The 15,116-nt window shown below is 43.3% G+C and overlaps 1 long non-coding RNA gene across 3 annotated transcripts in view; it reads left to right on the top strand.

Moving 5' to 3' along the window:
* The window catches only part of LOC117878882, a 65,586-nt gene that overhangs the window by 32,239 nt on the left and 18,231 nt on the right, over nt 1-15,116 (top strand). For 2 of the 3 annotated variants that reach the window (XR_004646121.1, XR_004646122.1), the window contains exon 2: nt 11,419-11,481. This is a non-coding gene — a long non-coding RNA (uncharacterized LOC117878882). Of the gene's footprint in view, nt 1-3,874; nt 3,956-11,418; nt 11,482-15,116 lie in introns of all 3 variants that reach the window. The other variant, XR_004646123.1, reaches the window with a different exon arrangement.

The raw sequence follows: 15,116 nt of genomic DNA, 5'->3' as shown, positions 1-15,116 counted from the left end.
TACTGCAATCCTCTTTTTTTATGCTAGCAGCTTTCAAGCATTAATCTCTAGAAGATCAAATTTTGCCATTGCTTAAACAACATGGAACTCCATTGGCTTCATAGGGTTGCATGGAGTGTAAGTCAAGGAAAAATTGGGTACATCACAGTTAAAAACTCCTGAAGGACATGAAAAGAAATGACCCAATCCTAAGGCTTAGTGTGACAGCAAAATTATCTGGCACTTCAGAAGTTTGATTTTGGGAATTTGCTTTTCACACCACCCCAGGAAAGGAGCAGCAAAGGTGGGTCCTTCAGGCCAGCCTTGAGGGCCCTCATGGAAGCAGCCAATCAGAGCCCAGCAGGCTCAGATGATAGGAGCTGCAGGGCCACAACAGGTCAGTTCCTGGCTGGGTCCAGAAGGGCAAGGAAGGGTTCTCCTCTCTGGCCACAGGAGCTTAAAGGATAGCCAGAGTTTGGTTTTGGCTCCACTTGCTTAAGCTGGGAGAAAGAGGACCTGAGAACTTGAATCTGAAGTAAGGGGTGAAGATAAGGGGACCCATGGGAAGAGGCCCAGGGAACTAGAAACACATTGAAGTGAGCGGTATGTGGCTGCTGTTTATTGGGTCCCTGAGTTGGAACCAGAGTGGTAAGCAAATCTGGGTTCCCACTGGTGAAGTGCCTTAAGCCCTGAGAACTGGACAAAGCTTGTTTAGAAGTCTGAGCAAAGGGCTCTATTTAAAGGGTCCAGAGCTGGAGCCGAAGACCCTGGTGAGGATAGATAGACAGTTTGACTCTTTACTATCCTGGAAGGGGTTCATTTGGACTTTGTGACTTGGCCAGAGGGCCAAGCCACTGAAGACCCACCAAGCTAGGTTAACAACCTAAAAGGAGTTCCAGGAATGGGAAAAGGAGTACAGTATTACATGTACCAATCGGAGGTGCTCAAGAGGTGAGTGCCTCCCATTACAGTGTTCTGTAGTCTCCATTTGCACTATGCAAGATAATTTCATGCTTAGGTGCTGTTGTTGGGAGTAGATTGGGAACTTATGTTCTCACTGTCTCATATACAAGAACAAGGGGACAGTCGATTAAACTAAAAGTTGAGAAAGTCAATACAGATAAAAGGAAATACCTTTTTCATACAATACATACTCATTGCCATAATGGAACTCATTGCCACATGAGGTTATTAAGGTCAAGAATTTAACACGATTCAACAAGAGACTGGACGTTACATGGATAACAAGAATACCCAAAACTATAGTAGTTAAAGTTAGCAAAGAGTGTTCAAGAGTTTTAAAACCTCATGCCTCAGGGTTTAAATCATTCTGTAGCTAGCAGGGATTAGGACAGGGGACTCAAACTCAAATGACCACGAGGGCCACATGAGGACTAGTACATTGGCCCAAGGGCCGCATTTACTGACACCTCCCCCCACCCTCGCCGCCCTTGGCCCCGCCCCCACTCCACCCCTTCCATGAGGCCCTGCCCCTGCCCCGCCTCTTCCCACTCCTTCCCTGCTCCCATTCCAACCCCTTCCCTGAAATCCCCACCCCAACTCTGCCCCCTCCCTGCCCCCAGGGGTGTGGCGGGGGCTCAGGGCAGGGAGTTGGGGTGTGGGGTGCAGGAGGGGTGAGGGGTGCGGCAGGGGGTCAGGGTGTGGCAGGGCGCTCAGGGCAGGGGGTTGGGGTACAGGAGGGGTGCGGGGTGCAGCGGGGGGTTCAGGGCAGGGGGTCGGGGTGCAGGGTGCAGCAGGCGGCTCAGGGTAGTGGGTTCGGGTGCAGGAGGGGTTCTGGGTGCAGCAGGGGGTCGGGGTGCGGGGTGCAGCAGGGGGCTCAGGGCAGGGGGTTGGGGTGCAGCAGGGGGATCAGGACAGGGGGTCAGGGTGCAGGAGGGGTGCAGCAGGGGGCTCAGGGCAGTGGGTTGGGTTGCAGGAGGGGGTCAGGGTGCAGCAGGGGGTCAGGGTGCAGGAGGGGTGCAGCAGGGGGCTCAGGGTAGTGGGTTGGGGTGCAGGAGGGGAACGGGGTGTGGCAGGGGGTCGGGGTGCAGCAGGGGGTTCGGCTGCAGAAGGGGTTTGGGGGGTGGGCTCCGGCCCAACGCGCACCAGGGGCAGGGCAGGTTCCCTGCCTGCCTGCCTGCCCTGTCCTGCCCCCGCGCCACTCCGGGAAGCGGAAGGAACCTGGGGAAGGAGGGGCGCAGGGGTGTGTGTGGCTGTTGCTTCAGGCACCGCCCCCAGCAGCTCCCATTGGCCGTGGTTCCCCATTCGTGGCCAATGGGAGCTGCTGGGGGCGGTGCCTGAAGCAACAGTCACACACACCCCTGCGCCCCTCCTTCCCCAGGTTCCGTCGGCTTCCCAGAGCGGCGCGGGGGGCGGGCAGGCAGGCAGGGAGCCTGCCCTGCCCCTGGTGCACGTCAGGCCGGAGCCGCTCTAAGTAAATGCTGGGAGAGGGCGGGGGGGCTGCGAGGAGCTCGCGGGCTGCAGAAAATAGGCCGCATGCAGCCTCCGAGCCGCGTGTTTGAGACCCCCTGGATTAGGATGAGATCTTCATGGTGGGCAGATCACCCCGTAGCTGCTTATTGTGGGGTTTCTTGCATTTTTCTTTGCAACACAAGGTGCTGGCCACTGTTAAGAAGGACCTGGGGTCTGATCCAGTATGGCTTTTACCCTGATCCTTTGGCTAACCCCTAGCAAAAATAAAGCTTACGTGAGTTGTAAGCAGTACAGATTACTTGCGCTGTCCCTGTGAACAGAGGTGAATTTCACCCCTAGGCATGTCATTGTTAATCAAAAACCCATGAAAGATCAAACAACTGTGAGCTACCAAAGAAAGTATTTTGGTGAAATTTTCAAAAAATACCCAAGTCACTTAGGAGCTTAAGGCCCATTTTTAGTAGCACCTATCTCTCTTGGGATGCCCACTGAGTTTTACTACACTTCGACTCTTCAGTTACATAGATGCTTTTGAAAATTCTACCCTCCTCCATTGAAATATGAGCATTTGTTGAGAATAATTAGTTAATGGTATCAGAGTCACAGCACTATTCTCTTGCACATAATATATTAAATAACTGGTATCTCAGAGGCCCCTGTATGGTAATTGTTGGTAAATGTTGACTTACTCATGGTGACATAAACTGAAAGCTCAGAAAAACAATGACAGCAGCAATTATGCATGTGATCATCACTGGAAATTTCAAAATATTGTTTCAATTATTCCTGAGTACAAAATGAATATCCTTCCAAATGAATTTGGTTTGCTTTTATTTTTATAAGAGATGGCAATTATCAGTGTCATTAAAAACATTATTTTGATATTTTACATGAAATTCACTGGGTTCTACTTTAAAATCAAGGCTCTTTTGCTAATTTTAAAGAGACCTTCAGACCCAGGCTTTTGCTGCTCTAGAAACTTCCAGGAACATAAAAACCTTTCCCTGAAAAAATGTGTTAGAAATTTCCCTGAGATGCATCCAAACCTAGTCTCTATCTAAAGGAAAAATTAAATTAGTTAATAAAACTCCTTTTAATATTTGATCAAGAGGAAGGGCTTAAGAGCGGGGCTTATAAGAAGATAAAGATTCTCATACAGCTGATGTTTTAATAGAATCAAAATACACTTGGTTTTCACAAATATCTGGTAGAAAATACGCTTTCACTAGAAGTGGAATAACTCTAGTAAGTCCCCACACTTCTTGCCAGTATCAGATCTAAATATCTGTAGGGCTTCAATAACTCCAGGGAGTTTTAAGCTAATAAATTATAATATTTTAAAACATTTTCACATTTTTCATGGTTTGTTCCTAACTGGACATTATGTTTAACAAGCATTTCAAGCACCACCTTTCAAGTTAGTCTCAGGAGCAGCCTCCAATTTTTTTAATTTCCTGTGTAGGGTTCTCCATGGTATTGTGGTGAAACTTCATTATGGTAAAGGAGCCTTGAAGATCATCTGTCTTTGCAAATAAGAAAAATGGTAAGTAAGGAACTTTCCCCATCTTTTTAACTGAATTACACAAAGGTCTTTCTCAGTAATTATGATTTCCACTTACTACTGTTACCTTTAGATCATGTGATGGTATTGGTGAGTCCAGAAAATGCCATCAGCTCTGCCATTCCCGGCCATTATTCCAGTGGCGCAGATATTTGACAAGCTGGCTGCATTGTCACAAATTAATTATTGCTGGGTCCTCACAGCTCAGGGCTAGTTGTCCACTTCCTGGCCTCCTTGAATGCACCCTTCCAAGTGTAACCCTATATCTATTTCAGGGTGGAATTCTGCAGTTCTCCCACTCTTGGGTTGCAGTATCCTCTGTATCAATTGTTCTTATCCAAGCAGGTCTGACTAAGTCCTGGCACTTGTGGTTCTTCCCTTTGGGAATCTGTAACCTGTGGTATCCAGTAATCAAACACTCTTGTTAAAACCAAAGTATTGTTTTTTTAATAGTAGAAACAAAGCATTTAGAGAAAAAGCATTTTAAAACAACAGTCTACACATATGTCTGTTTTACCATCCCCTGGTGGTAAACGAGGGAGGCCTAACTTCTTCAGACACCGGGGTGAGGTCCGGTGTCTGGTTGGCTCCTCTCTCTGCACAACTACTCCCATCCTTTCTTGAGAGAATGTTCCTTTTTAAAGCTGCCAGCATTCTTTTGATCTCCTGTGTTTGTGACCCTTTCCTATCCTGGTTCAAGCTAGTTTTGTTGGTTAGTTGGAGAGGAGGTAAAATTGTCAAACCTAGTATCTTGGCATTGTCTTTAACAACTCTCCAGTATTTGTGTAGAGGTGGCTTATCTTGAGCCATTATTTCCTTTGTGCCTTTTTTTTTTCCAGGCAGTTTCTTGTTGCGTTAAACTAACATAATCATACAGAAAACATCTCAATAACCTGGTCAACATTCAGTATTCATAAATTACAGAGCAGCTCCATATCCATCACAATTCATCCAGTGATGGAGCTGCCTGAGTTTGTGATGTTGGATGAATAACAAAAGTTCACTCTGGAGCCAGTTTGATCCCACACACATTTGAGGTATTAATAAATTCAGTTAAACAAATGCAGCTTACTTTTATTTAGTGTAGCTAAATTATTCTCATGTGAATGGTATAGGTCTCTACTACTACTCCTCTTTGACTACAGTCTCATCTAGTAGTGAGTGAAAAATTGATGAACTACAGGCAACCTTGTCAATGACTCGGGCAATAAGCCGATGGAAGTTTCACTGGGAAACAGCAACCTTCACAGGAGTAACTGCCAGCTTATTGCTGATAATAGAAACATATGGCAATAAGCTGAACAGCAGTGTAAAGTACTGAAATAAATTCTAAAGACTACCTAGTGGAATACAAAAGCATGTCAGCTGTTAAGGAATTTCATTTTTAACTGAGTATTTTTTTTCACGGCACTTTAACTTATGTTCACAATGGAGTCAATATTAATGTACATTTAATAGCTGCTGTCTACAAACAACCTGTGGGTTCAACAACATGCACAAAGCACCAACAACTGTTGATATGTGTTATCAATATCTGTCTGTCTAACACCCCTGCCTACACAGTGTGCAGAAATGATGGGGAATAGTTTATGCTCTGATTAATTTCCTATCAGGATTTCAGTTTCTAAACCATTTTCAGTGACATAGCTAGACTGCTCACTATAGGCCTGATCCAAAGTTAATGGGAAGACTCCCACTGACATAAGTGGGTTTTCGATAAAGCCTCATGGTTCTTCAGTCTTTACTCAGATTTTATTCAGTCAATTCTCCCACTGAAGTCAATGAAATTATTCCCTAATATAATAGAGCACACTGTCAGGAAGATTTTAATGATATTCAGCCTACATTTTCCCTGTCTTAATCTCATCCCATTACTCCTAGTTATACCTCATTATATGATTATTTTCTGTATGACTATTGTCTTCCTTTGGGGGGCCCAATCCTAAATGATGCAAAACTCCCATTGTCTTTGATTATGGAGGCAAGATCAGGCCAGAGTATTTACACACTACAACTGTTCTCATTTCCCTCCTTTTGCATCACTTAGCCAAGCAATTGCTGGATGACTTCTATCTATGGAATGTTTGACGGAGTGGGGACTAGGTAAAGACTTCAGAACTGAGCCTTATGGCAACATTGAAGAAGAGAGAAAATGAAAAGATTAGTCATTATAATGCCAAGGCATACAGCAACAGGAATTTTTAAATAAAATAGCTTTTATAAGATCAAAAGTTATCTTCTTTCCATCCTCACAGCTATATATAAATCCCTAGTAAAATTATTAGATGTAGTTTCTTTCATTAAGAACCCAACAAGTTTTAAATAACTTTATTTAAATAATTTGCAGAGGGCAAGACAAATAGTTACCTGTTTTTTGGCAAACAATCACATGTTGTGTATAGTTTCGCCTTACTGATAGTTGGTCTGGAACGTCTAGCTTACCAGAAGTTGAAAGTTCTTTCTTTTTAACAAGGTACATTTTCTTCCTTGAGAGCTCAGAATTTACTTAGAACAAGATGTCACATGGTATTGATGATCTCCATACAGATAAACAAACATAATTTTTGCAATTTACTAGAACTATATTAATTCAGAAGGATAAACTTAATTTTAGTGGTTTGGGAACAGCAGTAACGTGCACTTCAGAGTAGTTTTTTTCCTTCCCATTACTCCAAGCCTCTGTACACTGTTCCAGCAAAATAATTTGAATCCTACTGCAGGGATGGTGTTGTGCCACTCTTCTTTAGTAGGGACAGGTTTTTACCATTGGAGATATCAATGCAAAAAGTAGCTATCTCAACTTTTAACACCTATTTCAAATGACCCATCACCTTTATGATTAGTGCAAGATTTCCCTGTGTTCCCCACACATGCATGCAAGTATCCATCATAGTGTTACATTTGTATTCTTTTTGCTGTTTCTCTTCATTTTTTTCTGTAACTATTCAGATGTTATATATATTCCGATTAAAGTTTTAAAACAACATTTTATTCTGTGATTCATTGTGATTGTCCTTTCTTTGCTCCATCCATTCTTTATCTGAATATTCTGCCCTGAGTCACTTCCTTGCTATGCTGACTTATACTACTTGAGGATCCGGCTATCTGTTCACAGCTCAGACCCATTTCTGTATCTGTCTGAATTCAAACACCCTACATTTGTGAAAATAGATTTTGATCATGAATTCAACCCCCAACTTCAGTTTTTTCAAATTCAGTCAGGGGAGGGAGATGTTGCTCAACCCATTACAGAGCTCAGAAGTTTGATCCATGGTTGTGATTCTTGTACCTCCTCAAATCTGAAAATTAGTGATGGACAACACTCGAGCTGTAGAGGCGTATGCGTTAAAGGTGATCCTAAACTGCTTGTTTTCAGGAAGGAGGATCTTGAAGGGTCCATTTCTTTTTGTAATCTTTTATTCTCTTCCCTTCAATTGCCCCATATGGTAGTGATCTTCCATTTGACCAAGAAGTACTGGATGCAGCTTCTTCCATTCATGAACTAGAGAGAGGTGCTAAACACTCATGTCTCCAAGTAATCCAGTGTAATGCAAGAGTACAATGTCCCCTTACCAAGAAATCCAGGGTTAAATTCACTCTTCAGACTTGGATCTCCTATATGTAAAGGACAGTGTTGGCTTGACCTGAAACATCTTTGGCTTAATTGCTGAGCCTGGTACCTGCTCATAGCATTAATAGGAACCTGTGGAGTTAGTCATGATAATCCATTGCACATATATCTTATTAGTTAGTGTCACTACAGAGGTTAATGTCCTGTAATCAAAAATAAGTTTAGTCCCATCCAATTATGATTGGAAAAGCTGTTAGGAAAATGTCCCATTTTTGTAAATCATTGTGTAGGAATACCATTTTTTGAGCTAGCATTATGCAGGTTTCATTGAAAGATAAAAACTAGTATAGAAACATTTCTTGTTTCCATTAATCCTCTCTTCCTCATTGTGTGGGGGCACATCCTCACTCTAGTAGAGAGGTGGTTAATAAGCTCTTCTAGGCTCCGCCAGCATTAATCAGACACACCTGTAAGGCTTGGACTGCTCGGAGAGAGGAAGCTTAAAAAGGGAAAGCCCCCCACAAGAAGGGGTAGTGACGAGGGAGAAGACTGCTGTACCTCAGAGGCAGATCAGCAACGAGGAAGACAGTTGCAGAACTTGCCACCTCTGCAATTGCATGGACTAGATATAAAGCAGGGGTTGACCCAAATTAGGGGCTGGAGACAGATCCTAACCCTGATTAAAGACATTATACCTGTAGTTAAGCCAACCCCCAAAGGGTGACCAAAAGGCTTCCTAGAAGACTGATCACGTATGCTTTTTTCCTTTTACTCTGATTTTTCCTCTCTCAGGGGAAGGAGTGGGAAAAGGACCCTTTTGTCTATTTGTTTGTTTGTTTGTTTATTAAGAGAATCCCTTGTGTACCACAGACAGGAGAAGGGCTCCGCAAGCAGCTCAAACCGTGGTCTTGTGTCCTGGGGGGGAGGGCTACCACACTCATTAATAACTGACCTAGAACAACAGGAGCCACTAGTAAATTCAGGCAAATAAGTCAATCCACTCTTCTAGGCCAAATCGAGTTTACTGCATAGGGCCATACGGTAATACACTAGGCAGCAATATAAGTCTCCAGAGAAACTGTTTATAACCCCACAGACGATGGCTTTACTGCATCTTTCCACTTTCACCTATTTAATCACTCCAGCCCAAATCTAATAACCTGTTCCACATACCCTTAAATTAAAAAAAAAAAAAAAACTTCTTGGGTTTCTGATCCTGGAAAAATAGCAAAAGGTATATAAAAAGGCAAGTATATTATGATACCTATTCTACAAATATATATATCCCAGTATTCATTAGCTCTTGGATTGCCTTTCTAAATCATAGTATTTTTCATACAATTTCATGTATCTCAGCTGTGAAAACAGACTGTGTAACATGAAGGTACAATGGAAAAACAATGCACAAGAGATGTTTAATATGAATGTAGTGCTTAGGAATGTTAATGTTTTCATAGACAACACTAGATTTTTGCAGTGAAAGAGATAATTTGGTATTAAAATTGTTCAACATTTAATTTTGATAACAATAGTTAAATGTGATTTTTCTATTGCTAGTTAATCATAAACTTTAATAATTGCTCTCATTCAGCTGTAGAGTATCTAAATGCTGTAACTGTGCAGAGGGCCCTCACTAGGCATATACATTGGTTTTGTTGGTTTGGTGTGTGGGTTTGTTTGTTTTTTTCAAGATAACTCTAGTATGAAAGTATGAAATACTATTAAGTTTCAGATATAACATCATTAGTTTTTATTATATAACATATATTGAAGTGACAGGTTGCATTTGTTTGTGAAATACAATTTTTTATAGACATGTGTCTTGTATACTTCTTTAGAAAGCTGCACTTTAGCAACCTCTTCTAAGTGTTCCATGGAAAACTAAAGCTGTGCGGAGTGCAGCAGTTCAGGGCAACTGTACCTTTATTGCCTCTCTGTGATCCAGTGACAGCACACACTCTCAGCTCCAAGCTGCTCTGCTTTTACCTCTCTTGGGTGGAGATATGCATCTCTATCCCTCCCTCCCTCCTGACTGGGGTATTTCCAGGCTGCACAATCTCCTGACTATATACTGTTATACCCCCAGCAAAAGACAGACTGCTTAAACAGGCCTGCTTTGCTTCTCTCCTCAGAGATGGTACACACTGTAATTGCCACAGGTAGGTTACCACACAGCCCTTTATAAGCAAACACATTTACTCTTAAGGTGAAAGATTCCAGAGAAAACATTAAAAACAGTAGAACGGGGTAGGCAACCTATGGCACGGGTGCCGAAGGCGGCACGTGAGCTGACTTTCAGTGGGAATCACGCTGCCCTGGTCCTGGCCACTGGTCCAGGGGGCTCTGCATTTTAATATAATTTTAAATGAAGCTTCTTAAACATTTTAATAACCTTATTTACTTTACATACAACAATAGTTTAGTTATATATTATAGACTTATAGAAAGAGACCTTCTAAAAACGTTGAAATGTATTACTGGCACGCAAAACCTTAAATCAGAGTAACTGAAGACTCAGCACACCACTTCTGAAAGGCTGCCGACCCCTGCAGTAGAAGAACCTCCATGCGTGCTAATAAGCTTACCAGAAATCACTCCAACAAGTGCTCTGGCCAGTGAAAACTCTTCAAGCCCCACCCAGGGGTTTTCCAGTGGTTACCAGTTTATCATTCCTTTTGCTCAGAATGAGAACTCAGTCTTATAGGTCCTCAACAGGCCAAAGTCCTTCCAACCCTTCCCTAAGAAGGCCTGTCTGGTTGCTGGATCACAAAGAAGATCCAGAGTCAGTTTTAACTTAGGCTATTTATCCAAAAGTCCTTTGTTTGTCTGTTGGTCCCTGGAGAATCCAGTTTGAACCACTATATGTGAGCTTCTCTCCAGGGAGTGGTAGCTCTCTACAACGTTAAAACCAGCGTGAATTTGTCTAACCACACCCAGGAGCGGCGCCAGGGTTTTTGCCGCCCTAGGTGGCAGCGCTCCTCCTCTGAGCATTCGGCGGCGGGGGTCCTTCCACTCTGCGTCTTCGGGGCACTTTGGCGGCAGGTCCCGGAGCGAGTGAAGGACCTGCTGCTGAAGATCTGGAGCAGAAGGACCCCCCGCCACCGAATTTCTGCTGAGGGCGGCAAAATGCTGCCCCCCAAATCCTGCTGCCCTAGGTGACCGCCTAAGGGTACCTAGTGGAAGTGCCGGCCCTGACCACACCCCACTGTTCTTAGTTCCTGTAGGTCTGTGGTTCCCCTCTCCTGTGGAATTACAATCCCTCAACATTTGCATTTTTAATACAGTGAACTCCTAAAATACTTAAACTTAATTCAATAAGGTCTGTCCAGGATATTGTCTTATGTGTCACAGTGAGTTTTCACCTTTCGAGGAGAAATATTAATTCTCCATAGAGAGTCAATGTCCCTATTGCTCCATGTGCATCTGAACAGATTACAGAGACAAGAGGAAGACTTTTGGTAGGGATCTGTACACATTGTGAGTGCACTAATGTTGAATATCTCATTTCATTTGTGATATGCTGCCCTGAGATTTAATTTCCACAGCTGAATGTACAAATATTAACTTTGACTAGAGTGTCCAAATATTTTAAGACTGCTTGGTATACAGACTGAAAATAATGTAATGAGCATATAAAGTAATTTATGCTGGTGAGTTGAGTCAATTTTTTATGTGTAAAATTATTCCACTTGTTCCTTTAGGTTCCATTCTCTTCTCCATATGCAGGACAGTTATGCTCATATTCACCTTCAGCAGAACAGGTTCCATTATGGGGCTTGTAGGGTTTCCATAGTAAATTAAAAAGGCTATGTAATCTGGGGCACCACAAAGCATACTTTCATGTTTTTAACTTATGGTGCATTTCTCTTAACAGCTGGCAAGTGCAGTGGTACAGATAAGTCTGCAGCACATCATGGGGATCTTTGTGTAAACTGAGGTGAGTGTTAGATTATGCCTTGCATTGTACCACCTTTGATCTATGCATATTTTCCTATTTGATCCCGGCACAGCACATTTTGCCATGTACTAAGGAGTTCTTTCCCCTTTGTCTTTCAAATGCTATTGCATTGGACATTCTCTATCTTTTAAAATGTATGTTTAAAGTTGAATATATGTAATGTCCCCTTAGTCTGCTATTTTTCATTTACAAAGATAAGTTTTATATACTGTAAATTTTATTTCATACCAAAAATATATTATCCTGCAAGCAAATTGAGTCTAATGTTCTCAATGTGCCTGTAATTCTTTTGCAATTGAGTGAAGTGTGAAAATTCATTTGACTGCTCTTAGTGAAAGATAGGAGAGGTGGGAGATGGAAATTGTTTTACTTCTGCCAAGTGAGCACGGAGAAGTACAGATTATGCATGTCACTGTTGGAGGGAGGATGGAGGAAACGTGTTTCAAAAATGCATCACCAAATTCAAGGGAAAAGAAAAGGACTCAGGACAAATATTTGTTTTTCTCCAGCATTTATTCAGTAAATATCCATTAACACAGAACAAGTTAATCAAAATAAACAAAGAGCTAATTAAGGTTTGAGCTAGTAAAAAAATAGGTTTGGCTTCCAGGCCATAAACATCTCAAAATCAGATATTTCCATGGCTGCTCACAGACTTCTGTAGGATGGAAGCCAACAGTGATTTTTTCTGAAATAGACCCAAAAATAAAGCTTCACTTTTGCTATTTGCTTGAAAACACTGCTGCACAAAAAAACAAAAAAACAACAACAACAAAAACTAGATAGCAGATTTCATAGTAAGCAGTTGGACCTGGTCAGACTTCCAATGAAAATATATGAATTGCAGGAGATGGTACTGTTGATTTGGTAAATGGTAGTTTGCCTTCTCAGTCAGTACCTTAGCATGGCACTAGAAGGCACTGTGCTGCTAGAGGCGTCCTCTATCAGATGAGGTTTATAACCAAGCTCCTGACAACTTGTAATTATGTAAATGTTCCATGGCACTTTTCACAAGAGGAGTATTAGTCCTGTTATCTTAGTCAAATTTCACCTTGAGTTATCACATTCCTTGCTCTCTTCAGGTGGCAACAGGTCCCACCACTTGGGAGGAGGTGGATGGTGTGAAGCACGAGTTCATACAGATGTTTTCTGGGCATGGTTTGGAGGTGGACCAGCTGCATGGTGTTCAGATTGTAGAGGTTGCATGTTGGGGTGGCCAGGGAGGCTCATGAGTCAGGGGTCTGATGACAAGTTCAGAAGGACGTGAGGTGAAAGGCAGGTGGGGAGCACCCTCTTGAAGGACCTGCTTGAGGAAAGCAAGAGAAACAGGAGGAAAGGCTGCCCTTGCGTCCTGAAGCACATGATGAGGGGGACATAGCGTGGATAGTCCCATGCTCTGCCCCAGAGTTCCTGTGTGATTATAGTGATTATAGTCAAGTTGCTTAAACTGAATTTTTCACAGGTGGGCACTAATTGTGTGTTCATCTTTTTCAAGTTGCCCAACTTGAGTATTACTGAAGTCAATGGGAGCTGTGATTTGAACATATAAAGTTGGCACCTCAAGGGCACCCACATTTTGTGGATAGTTTTGACCTTAATCTCTCTGTGCCTCAGTTCACTATCTGCACTATGAGGGTAATACCACTCCCTCACTTCACAGGGGAGTTGTGAAAATTAATTAATTTATGTTTGAAGCACTCATACTACAGGGAAGACCCTGGACTTCAGAAAAGCAGACTTTGACTCCCTCAGGGAACAGATGGGCAGGATCCCCTGGGAGAATAACATGAAGGGCAAAGGGGTCCAGGAGAGCTGGCTGTATTTTAAAGAATCCTTATTGAGGTTGCAGGAACAAACCATCCCGATGTGTAGAAAGAATAGTAAATATGGCAGGCGACCAGCTTGGCTAAACAGTGAAATCCTTGCTGATCTTAAATGCAAAAAAGAGGCTTATAAGAAGTGGAAGATTGGACAAATGACCAGGGAGGAGTATAAAAATATTGCTCAGGCGTGCAGGAGTGAAATCAGGAAGGCCAAATCACACTTGGAGTTGCAGTTAGCAAGAGATGTTAAGAGTAACAAGAAGGGTTTCTTCAGGTATGTTAGCAACAAGAAGAAAATCAAGGAAAGTGTGGGCCCCTTACTGAATGAGGGAGGCAACCTAGTGACAGAGGATGTGGAAAAAGCTAATGTACTCAATGATTTTTTTGCCTCTGTCTTCACGCACAAGGTCAGCTCCCAGATTGCTGCACTGGGCAGTACAGCATGGGGAGAAGGTGACCAACCCTCTGTGGAGAAAGAAGTGGTTCAGGACTATTTAGAAAAACTGGACGTGCACAAGTCCATGGGGCCGGATGCGCTGCATCCGAGGGTGCTAAAAGAGTTGGCGGGTGAGATTGCAGAGCCATTAGCCATTATTTTTTGAAAACTCATGGCGATCGGGGGAGGTCCCAGATGACTGGAAAAAGGCTAATGTAGTGCCCATCTTTAAAAAAGGGAAGAAGGAGGATCCGGGGAACTACAGGCCAGTCAGCCTTACCTCAGTCCCTGGAAAAATCATGGAGCAGGTCCTCAAGGAATCAATTATGAAACATTTAGAGGAGAGGAAAGTGATCAGGAACAGTCAGCATGGATTCACGAAGGGGAAGTCGTGCCTGACTAACCTAATTGCCTTCTATGATGAGATAACTGGCTCTGTGGATGAGGGGAAAGCAGTGGATGTGTTATTCCTTGACTTTAGCAAAGCTTTTGATACGGTCTCCCACAGTATTCTTGCCACCAAGTTAAAGAAGTATGGGCTGGATGAATGGACTGTAAGGTGGATAGAAAGCTGGCTAGATCGTCGGGCTCAACGGGTAGTGATCAATGGCTCCATGTCTAGTTGGCAGCCGGTTTCAAGTGGAGTGCCCCAAGGGTCGGTCCTGGGGCCGGTTTTGTTTAATATCTTTATTAATGATCTGGAGGATGGTGTGGACTGCACTCTCAGCAAGTTTGCAGATGACACTAAACTAGGAGGCGTGGTAGATACACTAGAGGGTAGGGATCGGATACAGAGGGACCTAGACAAATTAGAGGATTGGGCAGAAAAAAACCTGATGAGGTTCAACAAGGACAAGTGCAGAGTCCTGCACTTAGGACGGAAGAATCCCATGCACTGCTACAGACTAGGGACCGAATGGCTAGGTAGCAGTTCTGCTGAAAAGGACCTAGGGGTCACAGTGGACGAGAAGCTGGATATGAGTCAACAGTGTGCTCTTGTTGCCAAGAAGGCTAACGGCATTTTGGGCTGTATAAGTAGGGGCATTGCCAGCAGATCGAGGAATGTGATCGTTCCCCTTTATTCGACATTGGTGAGGCCTCATCTGGAATACTGTGTCCAGTTTTGGGCCCCACACTACAAGAAGGATGTGGAAAAATTGGAAAGAGTCCAGCGGAGGGCAACAAAAATGATTAGGGGTCTGGAGCACATGACTTATGAGGAGAGGCTGAGAGAACTGGGATTGTTTAGTCTCCAGAAGAGAAGAATGAGGGGGGATTTGATAGCAGCCTTCAACTACCTGAAGGGGGGTTCCAAAGAGGATGGAGCTCGGCTGTTCTCAGTGATGGCAGATGAC

Source organism: Trachemys scripta, chromosome 6 (genome assembly GCF_013100865.1).
Source record: "Trachemys scripta elegans isolate TJP31775 chromosome 6, CAS_Tse_1.0, whole genome shotgun sequence".
Classification (NCBI taxonomy): domain Eukaryota; kingdom Metazoa; phylum Chordata; order Testudines; family Emydidae; genus Trachemys; species Trachemys scripta.
Note: the sequence above shows the minus strand (reverse complement) of the source record. Positions and strands in the feature narration are given on the sequence as shown.